Source organism: Galleria mellonella, unplaced genomic scaffold, assembly GCF_026898425.1.
Source record: "Galleria mellonella isolate WM207_F2 unplaced genomic scaffold, CSIRO_AGI_GalMel_v1 utg173, whole genome shotgun sequence".
Classification (NCBI taxonomy): Eukaryota; Metazoa; Arthropoda; class Insecta; order Lepidoptera; family Pyralidae; genus Galleria; species Galleria mellonella.
Window position 1 is genome coordinate 4,424,428 of NW_026442016.1, and position 17,953 is coordinate 4,442,380.

The following is a 17,953-nucleotide window of genomic DNA, read 5'->3' on the forward strand; positions in this document are numbered from 1 at the left end:
ACATTACAATCTACAAACAAACAGAAACTTGTTTAATAAATAGTTATAAACAGGTTACCGTAAATTATCGCGGGTTCACGCACCAAATTAAAATCCAATTAAAAATATTATGAGATCATAAATGTGAAAGTTTAGAAGACGTTTCCTCGTTTGTTTCTCAGTCATGTAATCTGTATAATGGCTAAACAAATTTGAATGGAAATAGAAAAACAGGTGGACCATAATTTATCCAAGTTCGGCACATGCAAGAATGACCTCTTAAGCCAGTAAATTTTAGAACAATTATAATTTTTATACCATATCTTAATTTTATTTAGTGTAAAACTAATTCTGAAATGATAATATATACAAAAGCATAATAAGTCCCATAAAAAAATCTACTTCAATTGTAACAAAACTAGTCATTTTGATTTAAATAACTAAAACTAAACTACTAAACTAAACTACTAAACTGATTGTGATAAAATTTCTATGGGATCAATTAGAAAAGACGAATTAAAAAATCTATTTGTAACTGATGGAATTATGAGGTAGCATGAAAAAATACAACTGTATTGAGAACCTCCGACTTCTAGAACTTCGACTCCGACTTCGATTGAAATAATAATTTTCTTCCATTGTACGAGTACACTTACATTAACATTTATTTTTACTGTTGAAGGGTCCCGCGATTCTTTACGATTTTATTTGATGGAAAGTGATGATGTGGTCTAATATGGAGTTTATAGGCCCGAATAAACTATAGAAGTAGGTCTTCTTCTAAAATAGGAAGGAAAAAAGAAGTGAAGATAATTTCTGTGGTTTCTGTTTATTTTTAAGCAACTTCTAGAGTCAGTTCTCATTTCTTTTATATTTTCTGTTTACATTAATAAAAATCTTTTTGAAAAAACATTATTTAGGTACTTTCCTTTCTTAATGCAATGATGACAAACTAAATAAACAATTTCCTCAAAATATACACCTTATTAGTAATCTGTTAATACTATTTTATTCCAGTTAATTTATGGTAAAATATTTACCGGCATCTGTTTTAGACGGTCAAAATCAACATAGATGACTAATGGCGCTCAACCGATAGACTCGTTAATAGGAAATGAATTTATCCGCAGGTGTATTGAACTCCTTCTTAGTGTGTTTATTATTATTATTTATTATTATTTTAATACATTGTATTTGAATATTTCTGATGAACCTGATGAATAGTGATAAAATACTACCATTGCCGTTGGCAATAATATCATAGCTGGTTTGTCTACGATGAGTGATATTATCAGAGTCAATTGATTCCGTTATCTACATATGTATCGAGAACTTAATGAGAATGAGTCATATTATTGTAAAATTAAAGGTTGTTTCAAAAACTTTACTGCAATTTTATGCCAGTCTTCTAAGGAATAAGATTTTCTGATACTTTGAAATTTAACCTTAAAAAGTACTTGAAGTCTTGTTTCAGACAATTGACCAAAAACAACATTATAGATTGCATTTTGAGAAAATTGTATATTTATGGTGTTTACCATCAATAAACTTCTGAACCATAATCATATCACCACAATATCAGCCGTTACTGTTCAGTGCTGAACATAGGCCTCCGCCTATTGAAGGATTTCGCTAATAATTGCCACGGGTTTGGTGGTATTTTAAGACATTGCTGCCCATCTCCACTGCCCACTCGGCCATTAAGTTCCCCTAGAGGCCTCATAGAACACCCACAAGAAAGGAAGGGAACAATAATTGTAGCATAATGTTATAAATTTATAAAATATGTAGTATTATGGACTTATTTTAGTAGTTCAAAGGTTTTTGTGTGGTAAATCAAATGCTTCACACCTTTCTATGCGAGCACTGTTCCATGCAATACTTTTGGTTAAAATACAGAAAACAGAACGCGATCAAAGTGCTACTGCGTGGGAGAAGGTAGCTAACTTAATGAAATACATTGTCTTATTACTTTAAATGGAGGTGCAGGTTTTTTTGCAGATATATGTTGGACACATGTAGACGAGTGGGCGGATGGTATCCGCTATCTCACTTGTGTAGGTAGCAATTTTTGTCCTCAAAAGACAGATTTGTATTTGAGGTTATTATTTAGAATTTCATTAAGTCACGTACATACCATATTTTTATTAGGTACTTGAATACTTTAAATGAAAAATAAATATAATAAAAAATTTAAATTAGTATCCATCCCATGGCTGGCAGTTTAATATCTATGTAATACAAATGTAAAATTTGTAACTATTTATAAGGCGCATGATTATGTATATTTGGGAGCTCCTGTTATAAATGATCTGGTGAGGATATAAATATATATATTCGATCGGCCAACATACATTATCGTTTTGGGTTTTAGCCCTTCAGATGGCAGAGAACAGTAGCTTACCAAAGTCAGTAACATTGTATGTTTTGTATATTTATTTTTATTTAAATAAAAGTTATTTATTATCATTAAAATAAAATATGGTACAAAAAGCGGTCTTAATGTTCTCTCTCTTTCTGCATTCTCTACTAGTCAACTTATGAGATGAACAGTGAGTCACGTTCGCGGTAGGTACTTCAATATATAGTGGCAATTAATTTAATTTAAATCTTTAATTTTCCATTAATATAACAGGGCCTATAGCTATATATCAGCAAACTATGTAATAGGTAATCTATGTGAATGAGAGACAATTTTGCCAAACAAGGACAAAGACCCTGAAACCCACTCAGTATTGGTTGTTTTAATGTGGGTAATTGCCTTCTTATTAAGAATTGTACGACCGCTCCTCCCACGTAGCATACAGCTAATTGTTTTTCGGTTTTTATTAGACACATTTATTCAAATCTTTTTTCTTATCCAAGCTGACTAATTAGATGTTTCTATGTAAAACATTTTGTCGTTGACAATATAATTGTTGATTTTAATTAGAGATGAATGATATTATAGTATTGGCTACTGAGACGTTCAAAATCGAAATTACTTCGAATATACCAAAGGAGACTTACTTTAATGGGTAAAGATGTAATGCCACGCGACTAAGGGTGGGTGAGGGATGGGCAGTAGCGTCCCTCTTAAAACATCTTTAAAAGCCTAACGTGCGTGGTAACTACTGGCAAAACTCCTCTTAGGAGGAAAGCTTATGTTCAGCAAAGGACGGCTGAAATAATAAAGATGAAATAGTAACCCCACCTGCGCTCTTGGTATATGCTGAGCGCCACAAGTAAGAGATGAAAGGTAAAGATGAAAACAGTAATAACCACGTCGTTTTTCAGAAGGAACAACGTAGCGGTCGACTTGCTAGGGTATATTGCTAGCATTGAGGCTATTAGACCTTATTACTAACAATCTTTTTCCCTCAAACCAGAGAGAGATTGGGAGGTACAATAATACCTCTGTCCCACTCGTGTTTCTGCTGTCAAGTAAATGAGCTTGTATGGCTGTGATTCGCTTTGTAAAGTAGGGAGATGCAGTAAAATTACAAAATATGGAAGCATAACACTTCTCAAGCAATAATAATAAGCATAACAAGTTCTTAGGAATTAGTTATTGTGGGGTCATACCCTATAGATATTAAGTAAATTAACCGATTAACTACAGTAGTAACTTTCCATCAGGTGGGCTATCAGCATTTTCACTTTCTATTCGAAATATCGTTAAAAAATATAAGTGTATTGTATATATACTTTTTTTTAGAGAAAACAAGCTTTTTGCCCACTACTGCATACGCATAAATTTCAAAAGAAAACCAGTAGAAATGGTCACATCTAGATGGTGTATAAATATAACTTATATACCTACCAGAGTTTAAGTTCTACCTTAACAAATATACAAAAAGACAGACAGATAAAACTTCTGAATATTATTAATATTACTCTTATTTTTTATTTATTTGTACGCTTTTATACAATCACTTAAAATTGAGATATTAGGTTATAACAAAAATGGACACAGACGGACTTATCTCGTAAAGGGATTTTTTCCAGTCAACCTTGACTCTTCATTAATATAGACTCCTTATATAAATTTTTCTTAAATATTTCCCATGTACAGACGTCATCAAGTTACAATTGTATTATATATAAGTAAGATAAGGAAATGAACTGAAGATAGAATAGGTTATCGTGAATTTTGATTAAGTGAGCATTACACCTAGTACGAATTTATGCTTTACTGAGTTTAATAATGTATTTAGATCAGAACGTAATGGCAAATAGTTATTGAGAATGTAGACATCTTACATAACTTATAGCAGTTAAACACATCTTGTACGGTGATCTGAGTATAATTTGTAATAAAAAGCAATGTAAGTAATAAAAGTAAGGTTTAGTGCGTTGAGGTTTTAATTTAACGAATAGATTTATAATTTTAATTACTTATTTTTTTTAAGTATTTTGTTACATTGCAATCACACCTACTTGAAATATATACATAAAGTTTATTTTTGTGATGGCCTGAAATAAATTTTTTCATCGTTAAATTAGCTGTTTTTATGGGAAAAAATCTTAAATTGTTTAAGAATATTGTATTATAGAGTATTGTATGGGTTTAATACATCATTGACTCAGTCTTATATATATTAGCATTAAATATGTGTAACTGATTGATTACCGAGCTGATGAAGTGATGTCATATCTTAGGCAACCATCTAGACTATGCAAAGGTCGGCATACGCATCTAATCATTCACTGAAGCGTGCTATTATGCAAAAATATAATTATTAATACGTGTAAATACCTATGAGTACAAAGGTTTTGCAGTTAAATATATTCTAAAGATGTTCTAAAAATTAATGCAAGAAGCTTTATTTGTACAAATTACCTTCGTTTTAGCCTGACAGATGGTTCGTATCAACGACTTCTATCTAAATGCAAAGGTGTTATACTAATCGATAAAGAATTGCCATATTGGAACATATAAATACTAATACAAGTATTTCAATGAGCGCGACACAGCATGATCGGATTTTACTGTAGCATTTGTAACATAGAAGATGAGACTGATTGATTTAAACAAAAAAAAAATGCTAGCAAGAGATTACTAGATACTACTAAATGCTCATTATAATAAAGAATACATTCCATGTCGATGTAAATGTAGAATCAGATAGTTACGATGGACGAGTACTTGATCTTGATGGTGAAGACGTAATTAAAAAAACTCCAATAGCTAGGAACATCCATCCAATATTCCATTCCAGAAAAATCTGTGACACCTTCAATGTATCTAACAATACATCTTCAATATATGAAACAATATAGTTCATATGCGTGCTGCCGACCCATTTGATGTAGAGCATTGCTTATTTGTGAGAACTTATTAACAAAATTCTGGTAACTAATGTAGTGTTCGATTTAGATCATTTTACTGATACCAAGGCCAATAAGCAGTGATATCTTAGCTAGGGATTTAATAAACCGATTTCTACGCATTATAATTTTTAGTATTCCATTGACTCACGATGGTCTAGCAGTGAAATACAAAAATATCGTTACGCTATGTTACGACTTTCTGTACTGTTTAAGCTATCACTACTAACGAAATATTTATAAAATCTCTTGCACAGCTAACTTCATGTCTCTTTGGTATAGTACTCGTATATATGCACTGTGACTCACTACATATAAACCAGAGACATAGTTATTATTTTATTTATAACAGACACAACAACTTCTAAAATCATGGTAAAATGTATTTCCGGTATAACATACCTATACGCTTCTGCGATTTGAATTTTTTAACGATGTAAAGATTTTTAAACGTTTGGTCGATAAACCAAAAATTATATGATTGCTATTTAAAGATATTTTACGTACCGCAGACTGACAACAGAAACAGTGATACGTATTACGGGGTGTTTTAGATTTTCATTGTCATTATGTCAACCTTTCTATATCCACTTATATACTATATATTTCTATATCCACTTATATATTTCTATATCCACTTATATATTTCTATATCCACAAACAAACTACCACAAGGAATTGTTTTAAGCAGCTCTCATTCTTTGACTCCATGCAACATATGTATTTGAAGTTGTCACTCGGTCCAGTACAGGTCATCCTATATTATGTGTGTTTACAGGATCAGCAACCAATAACATATTCGCATGGATTGTTGCTATTCCGAGTTTCGTGGTCGGCTTATTACCATTTCAAGTTGGCGATCTTTTAAATATGTTTTGATTTCAATTCCTCAGCTTTCTCGTTGCTATACGGCCTCTTTGTACTTATAACGAAAAAGTTATATGTATAAGTGAAACAAAAAGTCCACATCATCGGATTCAACAAACAGCTATGAGGCATCTTTTATTGAGTGGTCTATTTATTACTTTGCTCTTGGTATGCCTCGAATCTCTGTTGTGATCCGTGTGTGAGTTATGTGGCCGTTCACTTGTATGTTGTTTTGTGTCATTACCTGCCGATGCCGACCCACGGGACCAAGGGACCGCCGACGCGCCGTTGTCACAAACCTCTACATGGGCGTTGAAAAACGCTCTAATAAAGAGAGCGTATAATTGCAACGTATCAATTGTAGGCTCATTTTTTTTTTTATTTATTATAGCTATTTAGCTATAACTTTAATTTTGAAACAGAACACGATAAAATTGTTTTTTTTTATTAAAAGCAAGTTCTATGAATTATGTACGTAGTATCTACTTCATTTTGATTTCATTTTCATAGCATTCTATTGACTGCTAACTGTACATGTAAAATACCTTTTACTAAATAATTCTATTTTATTAAATTTGTATAATTTTACTATTTAGAAGTAAACTATTTATAAGCATTTAAAAGTGAGAAACTTGAATAAATATTGTAAAACTAAAGTTTTATTAATTACCCATCTATAAAAAAATTTACACATATCTACATTTGACATAAATATAAATCATACATAATGTAAATAAATTTTATATTTGATATTAAAAAATATATTAGTATAATCGTTAGAAATCTCAACTAAGTGAAGAGCTGTTATAAACGTCAGTGTAATATAGTTGGATTTGTCTTATTGGGCAATGAGCATGATATGCAACAACAAAAGGGTTCCGAGAAGCACCCGTCTCGGCTTGTCTGTTCCATTGACTCACTCCTTACGTGTCGTTTAATAATAACCACGCTTCCTTTTTTAGTAATTTTCATTGTTATAATATCTGAATATGACCGCCAAATATCTATATGAAAACACTGTGGTCTAGTCACTTACTATTCACACACAATCATGATAAGTGGTCGTAAGTTAATTTCTGTTGCTTGTTTCTAATTCATTAAAAATCGATTATTTATTGTTAAAAAATAATAATAAAAAAAAAAAAAAACACTATAATCGCTGCTAATAAAAGCATTTTTATTTATTATATCAGATATTAACTGAACATAGGCCAGTAGTTGTTACGCTTGGCAGGCGAGTTAGCGACCACAGTTAGGCTTTTGGTGATATTTTAAGAGGGACGCTGATGCCAATCCCTCGACCATTAAGTTCCCTTAGTCGCCTCTTTAACCACCCACGGGAGAGGAAAGGATGGCCCATTCTATGCTGGGTTATATAACTAAAAGTATTTGTCGATTAGTATTACCTTTGCGGTCAACTTAACACTCCACATGTCTGCATTTCGCCTAGCACATTATTTAAGTTAGTAGAGAGTGAGCCTGTCCTTTACTGCTGCTGTTTTCGTGCTTACTATTGAAGCAATATTACGTATACCTAAATAGTGCTTCCATTTGAAATATAGGATATAACAGTGAAATTACATGATGTGGAGGTATAATAAATTAGCCCTCAGGAATGGCAACAATGAGGGATACCAGGGACGTCACAGTATATTTTTCAAAGTACTTTTCAAATCTACAAGTGACAAGTATCACTTTCCATCAGATGGCCGTCAAATTATTTGCCAGTTTGAGTTGTATAAGAAAACGGATGAAGGGATTACCAATACTTTGGTAAATGCAATATCTATATATTTCTTATTAATGTTATAAATGTGAAAGTAAGTTTGTTTATTAGTTATAACGCCTTATAGCGCTTTAACAGCTTAACTAATCATTATGAAATCTAATATATACATACTATATACATATATGATAGAGAAGGATATAAGCTACTTTTTATCCTGGTCAGTAAACATATCTCTGTCACTCGAACAAAGTCGCGAGTTAAAGCTAGTATATAATAATATATTATATGATATAAAATAGAAAGATACAAATGTTAGGGAAAAACTAATCTAAAGTAAGTATGCGTAAGACGTGTTATATAAGTGAATAAAGGTATTTAGTTCTTCCTGCCCACTCCATAAGCATTCTAGTGTGGTGATAGACTAAATAGGTTAGTTGTATGGCCATAAAAATATAATTTGTAGATGTACGATTAAAATCGTTACATTTATTTGAATTCGACGTCGGTCACACTTCGGTGATTATTGCTTAACGCCAGTTTCTTCAATAGGCTCTCGCAATCACTTCAATTTCCTCACCTCAGAGCATACATGTTAATTCCTTATAATCAGAACCAATGCTGAAAAGTAAGTCAATTCTATGGTTTGCGGTAGATATGGTAGGGTCACTTATGCAACATACTTTCACCATGCGAGAGAGAGAGTCCCATAATTGCCTATTACTAGATTATCTCAACAACTTGGGAAAATAAGAAAGTGTCCTATTCACCGTGTATTATTATACTAAGATTAATATTTCTAACAAAATAAATACACTTACACAATTTATAAAACAAAAGAAGAAGAAATTTTGATATAATACTAGTAACTTTGTTGTATTGTAAACTCAAAACAATACAGTATAGATTAATATTTATTAACTGTAGAATTGAATAACATTGTCGGGTTAAATATCTTATTGTATATTTTTTGTTAATGTTTTTGTTAATATATGTTACAAGATTAGTTCAAATTCATGGGACTTGATTATTGTAACTATTAATTCATTCATATTTATTTTTTTATTTTTGTATCTTTATAGTTCTATAATATTTATTCATGACTTCGCCATCGTTATTAGGATAAACAGTAGCCCATGCCATTTTCAATCCTAAATAGTGCTTGTATAACCAAATTTCATGACAATTCACTAAGTGATTGAAAAGTAACAATCTCACTTTTATATTTACAACATCACTAAGGATTTATTTACATTATAATATTAGGTTATTTTTATGTCCTTATAGTTTATATTATCAATAATTAAACAAGAAAATTTATTTTCGAACAGCGACCTCAAATGCGATGAGCGAGGTTGTTCCGCGAGATGCACAGGTCAGGAAGCAGGAAAACTCATTCTCGCAATTGTCAACACAGTGACCTTGTGGTGACATTCGATATAAAGATGACACCTTATCCAATCCATTAAATGCTTTGTTTCTGATATCATATTATTTTTTTTATGCTTATAAGCATTTAATTTATTTAAATTAAGTTTTCTTTAAAAATATATACATAGGTATATTTTCTGAAATTATTTAACATTTAACATTAACTAAAGAAACATTTTAATTACTTTGTTTCTGTAATAACTTGTGATCATAGATAGAGAATAATATTATACTATCTTATTTTTTCATTAATGCACATAGAAAAATAAATCTTATTATAGTTTTTACATATCAAATAAGATATATATTTGTATATTTATTGACTAAAACAATGGATTTATTTAAATGTTATATCGTATTAAATGGTTCTGAAATACTGCCAGCTTCAAAATTTTTCAATTACTCAATAATTAACTATTGTAATATTTTGCTATATTTTATTAATTTTTATAGTTTTGAAATATTTGTAAATCAGATTAGTTTTTCGTTGTTTTCAAAATTTCTAATATTTATTATAATAATTCATATCATCTATATTTTAAGAATCATAACAGAATTGAAGCAAATCACATTTTATATATTTTACCTACTGCACGAGAGAAACGTAATTATCTATGCTAATATTATAAAGAGGAATCATTTGCTTATTGGAATAGATAAACTTAAAATCTACTTAACCGATTTTAAAAACCCTTTCTCCTATAGAAAGCTACATTATCAACAAGTAACATAGGTTATATATTAATTTAAACATTTTTATCTATACATAAAGTATAGTGAAGTGTATATACATATTAATAATAAAAATACTTTATTAGGGAAAATACATAGAAAAATAATTTTATTTTATTAATATTTTTTTATAAACATTATTTTCCATAATTTTAAAATTAATTACTTGGTTTTGTTCGTTCTGTGATACTGTTACACAAACGATCGTCATTTATTTTTATTTGTCAATACTTATTTACAGTTCGTGGAAGGTGATTGTAATCTTTGATACCACTCTAAATCTGTGAAGCGTGACAGTTACTGCATAGTTTTTATATAAATCTAGCGGACTATCTCATAAACATTATGCTTTTGTTTATAAAATTTTGATAAACCGTTACCCTATTTTTTTTTCTTTTGATTTGGTACAAAAGTAATTATCGACATAGATTCAGAATAGGAAAATGATAAATTACGAATACTACAGAATAGGTACTAAGTAGGGTTCAGGTGTTGCTTTTCATGAGGATAAAACTTTAATCCTTCTTACCTGATAATTTATATTTTTTTATTACATTTTTAAACATTCTAATATATAAATAAACATTTAAATAATGTATATAAATAAAAATCAATTGCCGAATCCATGTAAGCGCATAATTTTATAACGACTGCACCTATTTGACTAATTCTTTTTTTGTTGTACTTGTAATCATCAGGACAAGATTTTTATAAAAGAAAATATTTGAAAAATCGCATGAAACAATGAACAATTTTAGGTAATAAATTTCCATATGAAAAAGTGAGTGAGTGGTACTTTTTTTATTAGTAAACCCGTGCGAAACTGGAACATGTGTAATAACGGTTATAATACTATAAATTTAAAGGTTTATAAAAACCTTTGATTACATAAGTATGCAGAACGAATTGAATGGAAATTAAGCACACAGTTTAACCATGTAGTGGATAAAATTATAGGTTTGTAAATTTCGGATAACATTTAGAATTATTAGGATATACATATATTTGTATGATAACTGTGTTGTACTTTGTGCAAAGTTTAATAATGCACGTTCTATCTGAGTTTATTTATTTAAATATGCGTCGAGAACGCCGACCACCGTTCCTTTGTCTTGGCTTTGTTAAATAGTGCATCTTTTCCTGGTTATCTTACTGCTTTTGTATATGTAAATGTGTGTAACTTAAATACGAGATGTACTTAATATTTTATTTTGTGAGAATTCTGTAGTATGTAATCCGGAATATGTACTTACTTGTTCGTACTTACTTGTTCAAGATTTATGTGAACGAGTTCAGTTCTTTTATGACTGTTACGTGATTAAAAATATTTATAATCCAAAAATAACTTGTTTATTCAATACAAGGTTGATAATTCTAAAGTAATAAAATCCGCCGGTCTAAGTTTGGTCTTACACGTGGACAATAGGCAAAATTAATGCGACATATCCGTGTTTATGATGTAATCATGAATGCGAACGTAAATGTAAATTGCCTTTAACACAAAGATTTTCAAGAGCGGCATGCAGAGAATGTATCGAAAATACATAAAAATACTGACACGTAAGCCTCACACTGTAGAGCCATAAAATATTTTGCGTACCTCAAATAAAATAAGACACAAATTCAAGGGCCACAATATTATCGACACGACGTGAGACAAAAATAATTTTGCGCCGATTCTACAACTTGAGCCAGTTTCAACTTTATACTGTAGTGCACTAGTTTGATTTTTATTCACATTCATTCGTGTTACATTGAAGCTGATCACTTTGGGAAGTGTATAATGAATGTAGCATTTTAGTACTTTCTTAGCAGTACACATCAGGGGCTTGAGTTAAACGTTTTCTTCGGAAACGTCACGTAAATTAATGAAGTGTGTTCATAAAATGATGCAAATGGTCCGATTGCTATTGTAATATCACCTCTGTGGTTATAAACTCTTGACAATGCTTTTAAAAGTAATGATACCTACGAGTATTTTAATTTACAAAAACACTATATTATTAAGACATGACAAAAATATCTTCTTACTAACAATATGTATACGATCACAAATAATATGACTTAGAATGGAATATGAATAATATAGTAATATTAGACATATTTATAGGCATAGAATTGGCCATCCATTTCTGTTCCGTGAGTATCGTAAAAAGCGACTAAGGGAACTTAATTATCAAGGGATATGCAACAGCGTCCCTTTAAAACATCACAAAAGCCTAACTGCGGTTGCCAATCCTCCTGCCAAGCGTGAAAACTACTGGTAATTCCCCTTATGGAGGATGCCTATGTACAGCAGTGGATAGTTAACGTCTGATATGATGATATCTCAATAGAGTGACAGTATAAGAATACAATATGTTACTACTTCTTTTCATCCCTAGTCGCTTAATAAAATACGCTGCGTTAATTTTTAATATAAACTGATTTAAGTACATAGTTATTTTTGTTACATTTATATATTTTATATATATTTTTTATACAACTTAGAATGGCAAACAAGCTGACGGCCCACTTGATGGAAAGTGGTAACCGTCGCCTATAGACATGAGCAGTACCATGGATATAACAAAGTACTGTTTCGCCCATGATACCCCCTATGCGTTGCCATTCCTGAGAACTCGAGTGTTATTCCTGTGTACCCTGTAAATTCACGCCATATCCCACTCTTCAAACCGAAACACAGCCATGCAAACACAACTGATTTACGATTGAAACACGAATGGGACAGAGGTACCCAAGCAAACGACTTTTGTACAAAGTCTCCCTCTGTAAACTTTCCTTCGTATATTTAAAAGATCTATTAATAAAATTCAATGCAAATAACGTATCACCTATGAATTACAACTATTTATACAGTTAGGTATAAACACCACAAATGGTTTTACCAATCCAAATTACCCATCTCTGATTATAAGCGTTGTTTTTCTACATTTTTTTTTATTATAACATGATTCAGACCGTAACCGATCTGTCTCCGGGTCATGTACCTTCGACCGCAATTAAGCACCCTTTACAATAAACTAGACTTAACTACGGGTAACATTTTATTATCCAAATTTTTAGTCAATTCGCAGAGTTCATAATAATAGAATTCTATGAAATCTTTAAACATACCACGAAATCGTAATTGATTTCGTTTAAAACAATATTAATGTAGTTAGAACTATTAAAATATAATAATAGTAACTTATTTATTCATAAATAATCGTAATATAATCTGTTTAAATAAAAATTTAATGCTTTTTTATGGTAGAATTGTTCAGTTAGCTATTCATTTATACGAGTAGGTATTAATTGAGAAAGATTATTCTGATTTGTAATATGTTTAATATTTGTAATAGTACAAAATCCAATCCTATTAATATTGTAAATGGGAAAGTTTGTTTATTTTTTATGCAACTTAGAATCGCAAGCAAGCTGATGGCCCACCTGATGGAAAATGGTAACCGTCGCCTATAGACCTGAGCAGTACGTATAACATGGACATAACAGGGTATCTTTCGCTCATGATACCCCCTATGCCCCATGCGTTGCCATTCCAAAGCACTAAGGTGTTATGTATTTGTACAAATGAATGATATTACTTTTTCACGCAAAAACTACTGAACGGATTAAAATGAAATTTGTAACATATACCTGAAAGGTTATATTAACTTAGTATATAGGATACTTCTTGTATTAAGTGAGCAAAGCTGCAGGATACAACTAGTATGTAATAGTATCTTATTACAATAGTCCGATTAAGGTATGTAGAGTAAGATTAAAAACAAACAATTCACAGAACAGCGTCTGTCAGGTCAAATGTCATTTGCTCTTATCATCAAAATAAAACATTATAATGATTATTTCTATTAAGTATATATTTTTATCTTATTATGGCTTCGAACTTGATCCCGTCTCACCTAATGTTAAGACCTCAGATGAAACGTCCTCATCTATCAGATATATTCACCATCGTCTTGAAAAGTTTTCGATTGTTATAAGTTCCTATGATAATTTTTAGTAGATATGGCAGTCTATTATAATGTTCGTTGTGTAATTTCATTGTATATATGTGGATATTGTCTTGCTTTCCTTTTTTTACAAAACAGATTACATATACTAATATTACAAAAAGGAAAAAAAATCATATTTGTTTTGAAATTAATAAATTTAAAAACTATTCAACTGCTTTTGAAAATTCTTTCACATACAGAAAACTACATTATCAGTGAGTAACATGGGCTATATAATATTTTCGAAAATTCTATCTGCCCAAGCAAATTCGGACTAAATCATTAGTATTATATATGGGTCCTTCGCTAGGTGGAGGTAATGACACGATGACTAGTTCATATACTATAAGTACGCCATAAGACTATTTACAATTGTGCAGAGCATGTATACCTAATGCAATGGAATGCAATGCGTAAGTGAGTCATGTAGTTGCATATTCACTAAGATCTGTTTCATAGATCTATATTTAAACTTATGATGCAGATCCATTCTTTTATGGAAAATAACTATTATCTACTCGAGTTAACATTATTTTAACTGTATTTGGCATCACATTGTAACCACATCGATGTCAAATGCATGACGCATTTGATACGGTGTGATTTCAATTTGTACCAATTCGATTGAATCAAAAATCATTCAGTTCTTTCAATATTTTTGGTTTGCCAGAGCTATTTGATTGGATATCTTGAAACAAGCAAATATCTCTACGATTATGTGATCTATGACTTTGCAATATTATTTATATTAATAATTATACAAATGGCGGATTTAGAAGATTGCTATGTGTCTAAATAAAACAGCAAGATAATCCCAAGTATAGAACATCAGTTTTGAGTTCTAGTGTTGAAAGGTGCCTTAATATGCAGGGTTGCATATCTTTGATGACCACAATGAAGTTTATAGCTACAGCAATAGTTATCAACTTCCATTTAGGGAATCCTTGTATTTGTATTTTCAACTATTTGTTTCACAAACTACTCGTAGACACCTTCAATATCTTCTATTGTAAGAAACTCGATGCAACGAATGTGACATAACTTAGCAATTTATAAACCATTTCTTAAATGTAGCTAATTCAAGGAAAACTGACGTATAGTTGTGATACACTGGTGAGCACGGGGTTCTTTCCACAGAAAAAAGATATTTGGTTACTTACCATGCTGACCAGGCGCCATGATACCTAAGATTTTAAATCAGAATATTTCTTCTCTTGATACATTCTGAATTCATTCAAACTGTAATACACAGAACATTTTAGGAGTTACAATAATTCAGATTATAAGATATACCAACAAAGAAGCTGAACGCCATGTAAAGCATTAGATCTAATAATGTTCCATAGCTAAATGCATAAAATCGGCTACGATTACTGCATCCAGGCAAGCGTGTGGGTGAATATTATTGGCAGGTCCCTGACTCGACAAACAGAATAATTCTGGCATTCAATTCGCTACTTAATAATTTTTTAGTTAATATAATCTTTCGTGTAAAACATTTTACTTGAATATTCAAATTAGGTTAGTGTTTTCCAGGATTCATGCAATACATAATACAAGGAACTTACATCTAATTTTTATCACTACGTTTTTATATCAATAAGTATATATAAGTTTGTAAAGATATTTTCGAAATTCATATAAGGCGTACATGGATTTAAATTAATTTTGTTACATACATGAACTATATTCAAGATTAATATAGGTTAATTTTCAGATAAAAACTTAGAATATTCGATAGTATGTATTATAAATAATTTCACAACTTCAGATAATATAGTTTCTTTAGTGTGCGATTATAACTCCCAAATTCATCCATTGTTTTCAATGCGATTTTGTTTATTTGAACACTGGTTTAATCGAAAAGTAGAGGTTTTAATTTAAATTTATCATATATCTATAGAGATTGCATACATAAAATCTTCACTTTTGGATAAACATCTGACCAGAGTAAAAAAACTGGTCAAGTTTTGAACTGATTTAGGACTAATAAAATAAATTCTTATTGTGAATAGGAGGCTTTAGTCCGCTCTGGATGCAGGAAGGCTCCACAAATAAAATATGTGACTTGAAGGCGACTCCGAGGTGCCGGCGAGATGAGGCTGCGTAGGCTAGTGGGAAAGAGATAATTGATGCGATTTCAGTACGTGTGAGAGAGATGGGCAAGCAAGCTTGGCTATCTGGAGAAACGCGAGCACCTCATTTAATCGGTACGCGTTTCGTTTTACAGAATAGGGGAAATTTTGCGATGTTTTAGATAAGGTACTTTTATATGTGCGTGTTTGCTGTTAAACCGATATTGTTATTGGATCGTTTGTACGAAACATCGGTAGTAAAAAAAAACGTTGAACATTGATTTGATGACTTTTGGATGGCGATATATCCATATACTGATCCGCATATTAACTGAAACCTTTACTTTTATTTCAAGTTAGCTTCCAATTGTGATTTTGTCTGCTTGTATTTCAGAATTAGATTCAGATATAAATTACTGGAATGAGAAAATTTCTAAATAGTTATTTTCAAAACGGTTTATTATTTTATTTATTTATTTACTTTTTTGCCGATAAACTATATAATAATACAGTTTATACATACATATGTAATACTTATACTTGTTTATGTGTGTGCTTGTCTTTTACTAAATCTGTTTTGTAGGCCTGATTGAGTAATAGATATCTTCATAAATTATGAAGCCTTTTGTGACACACTAGTCAATGTTCTATTGTGTAAACGAGGTTCCAAAACAAGAACAAAACTAGCTTCGTCAACATCTGACAGTTTCGGGTGGTCTTTAGTTTTAAACGCTTACAAACAAAAGTACTTTACTTCCAGATGCCGACGGCTCAGCGCAGGTTACATATTGTTATAAACCCACACTTGGATGGTCAGTGCGTATTATCCGACCGAATGGCGATACAAGAGGACTACATCAAATCACCATTAAATGTCCAGTAACATGCCGCAGTAGGATTATATTTAATGCTACGTACTGGGAGAAGATCGATACGATCTCTGTCTATACGTAGGTTACTTTTATTTGATGTGAAAGATTTTAAATGTTGTACGTCGGCAATAAAATCAGGTATGTAAGTACTATTTACTTGTAATCCCGTGACGTTAAGTTAATTTAAATAGATGTAGTCGTTTTTATCATGATAGAAAGTCATAGTTACTTTGTGGTGTCAGCAGAGAATAGGTCACCCCTTCCTTTTCCGTGGGTGTTGTAAGAGGCGACTAAAAGAATTTAATGGGTAGTAGCGTCCCTCCTAAAACATCACCAAAGCCTAACTATGGTTGCTAATCCACCTGCTAAGCGTAGCAACTACTGGTGAAATCCCCATTTTGGAAAATGCCCATGTTCAGCAGTGGACAGTCGACTGCTGATATGAAGATGATGATGATGATGATTATGATGATAATGATAGCCTTAACCTACATATTAGGTTTACAGTGGCGAGTACATACCACTAATGGATTTTAGTTGAGGGTGGTATCATATCAATGACTCATCGTGACAAATTCATCAGCAATTAAACTACGATGGTTTCCAAAGACGACCGAGTGAAGGTCGATCTGGCGTTGCTAGCAATGGTGCCATTGATCGTTATACTAACAATCATTTCTACAATAACGTAGTTAGTTATAAGATTAAAATTTTGATAAATAATACTTGATATCTTGCATATCAATCTATAATTCTACTATTGATCACGAATCGCAGTTATGGAGTATCTGCTTTTCCCATAGAAAAAACATAATATTTGGAAGAAAGTAAAATCCTACCTCTAAGTGGTGGGGTGAGAGGAAAGGGATTGTTAGTAATGCGAATTATTAGTCCCTTTGCTAGTAATATACGCTGTTAGGTCGACCTCCACGTGCTCCCTCCTGGTAACCATCGTGCTGAATC

General features: G+C 31.3%; 1 long non-coding RNA gene across 1 annotated transcript in view; it reads left to right on the plus strand.

Moving 5' to 3' along the window:
- The first annotated feature begins 4,140 nt into the window (after positions 1 to 4,140).
- LOC128200298 (uncharacterized) overlaps positions 4,141 to 17,953 on the plus strand; it is a 55,064-nt gene continuing 41,251 nt past the window's right edge. Inside the window, exons 1-2 of the long non-coding RNA XR_008252662.1 lie at positions 4,141 to 4,286; positions 16,879 to 17,128. This is a non-coding gene — a long non-coding RNA (uncharacterized LOC128200298). The remainder of the gene's footprint in view (positions 4,287 to 16,878; positions 17,129 to 17,953) is intronic.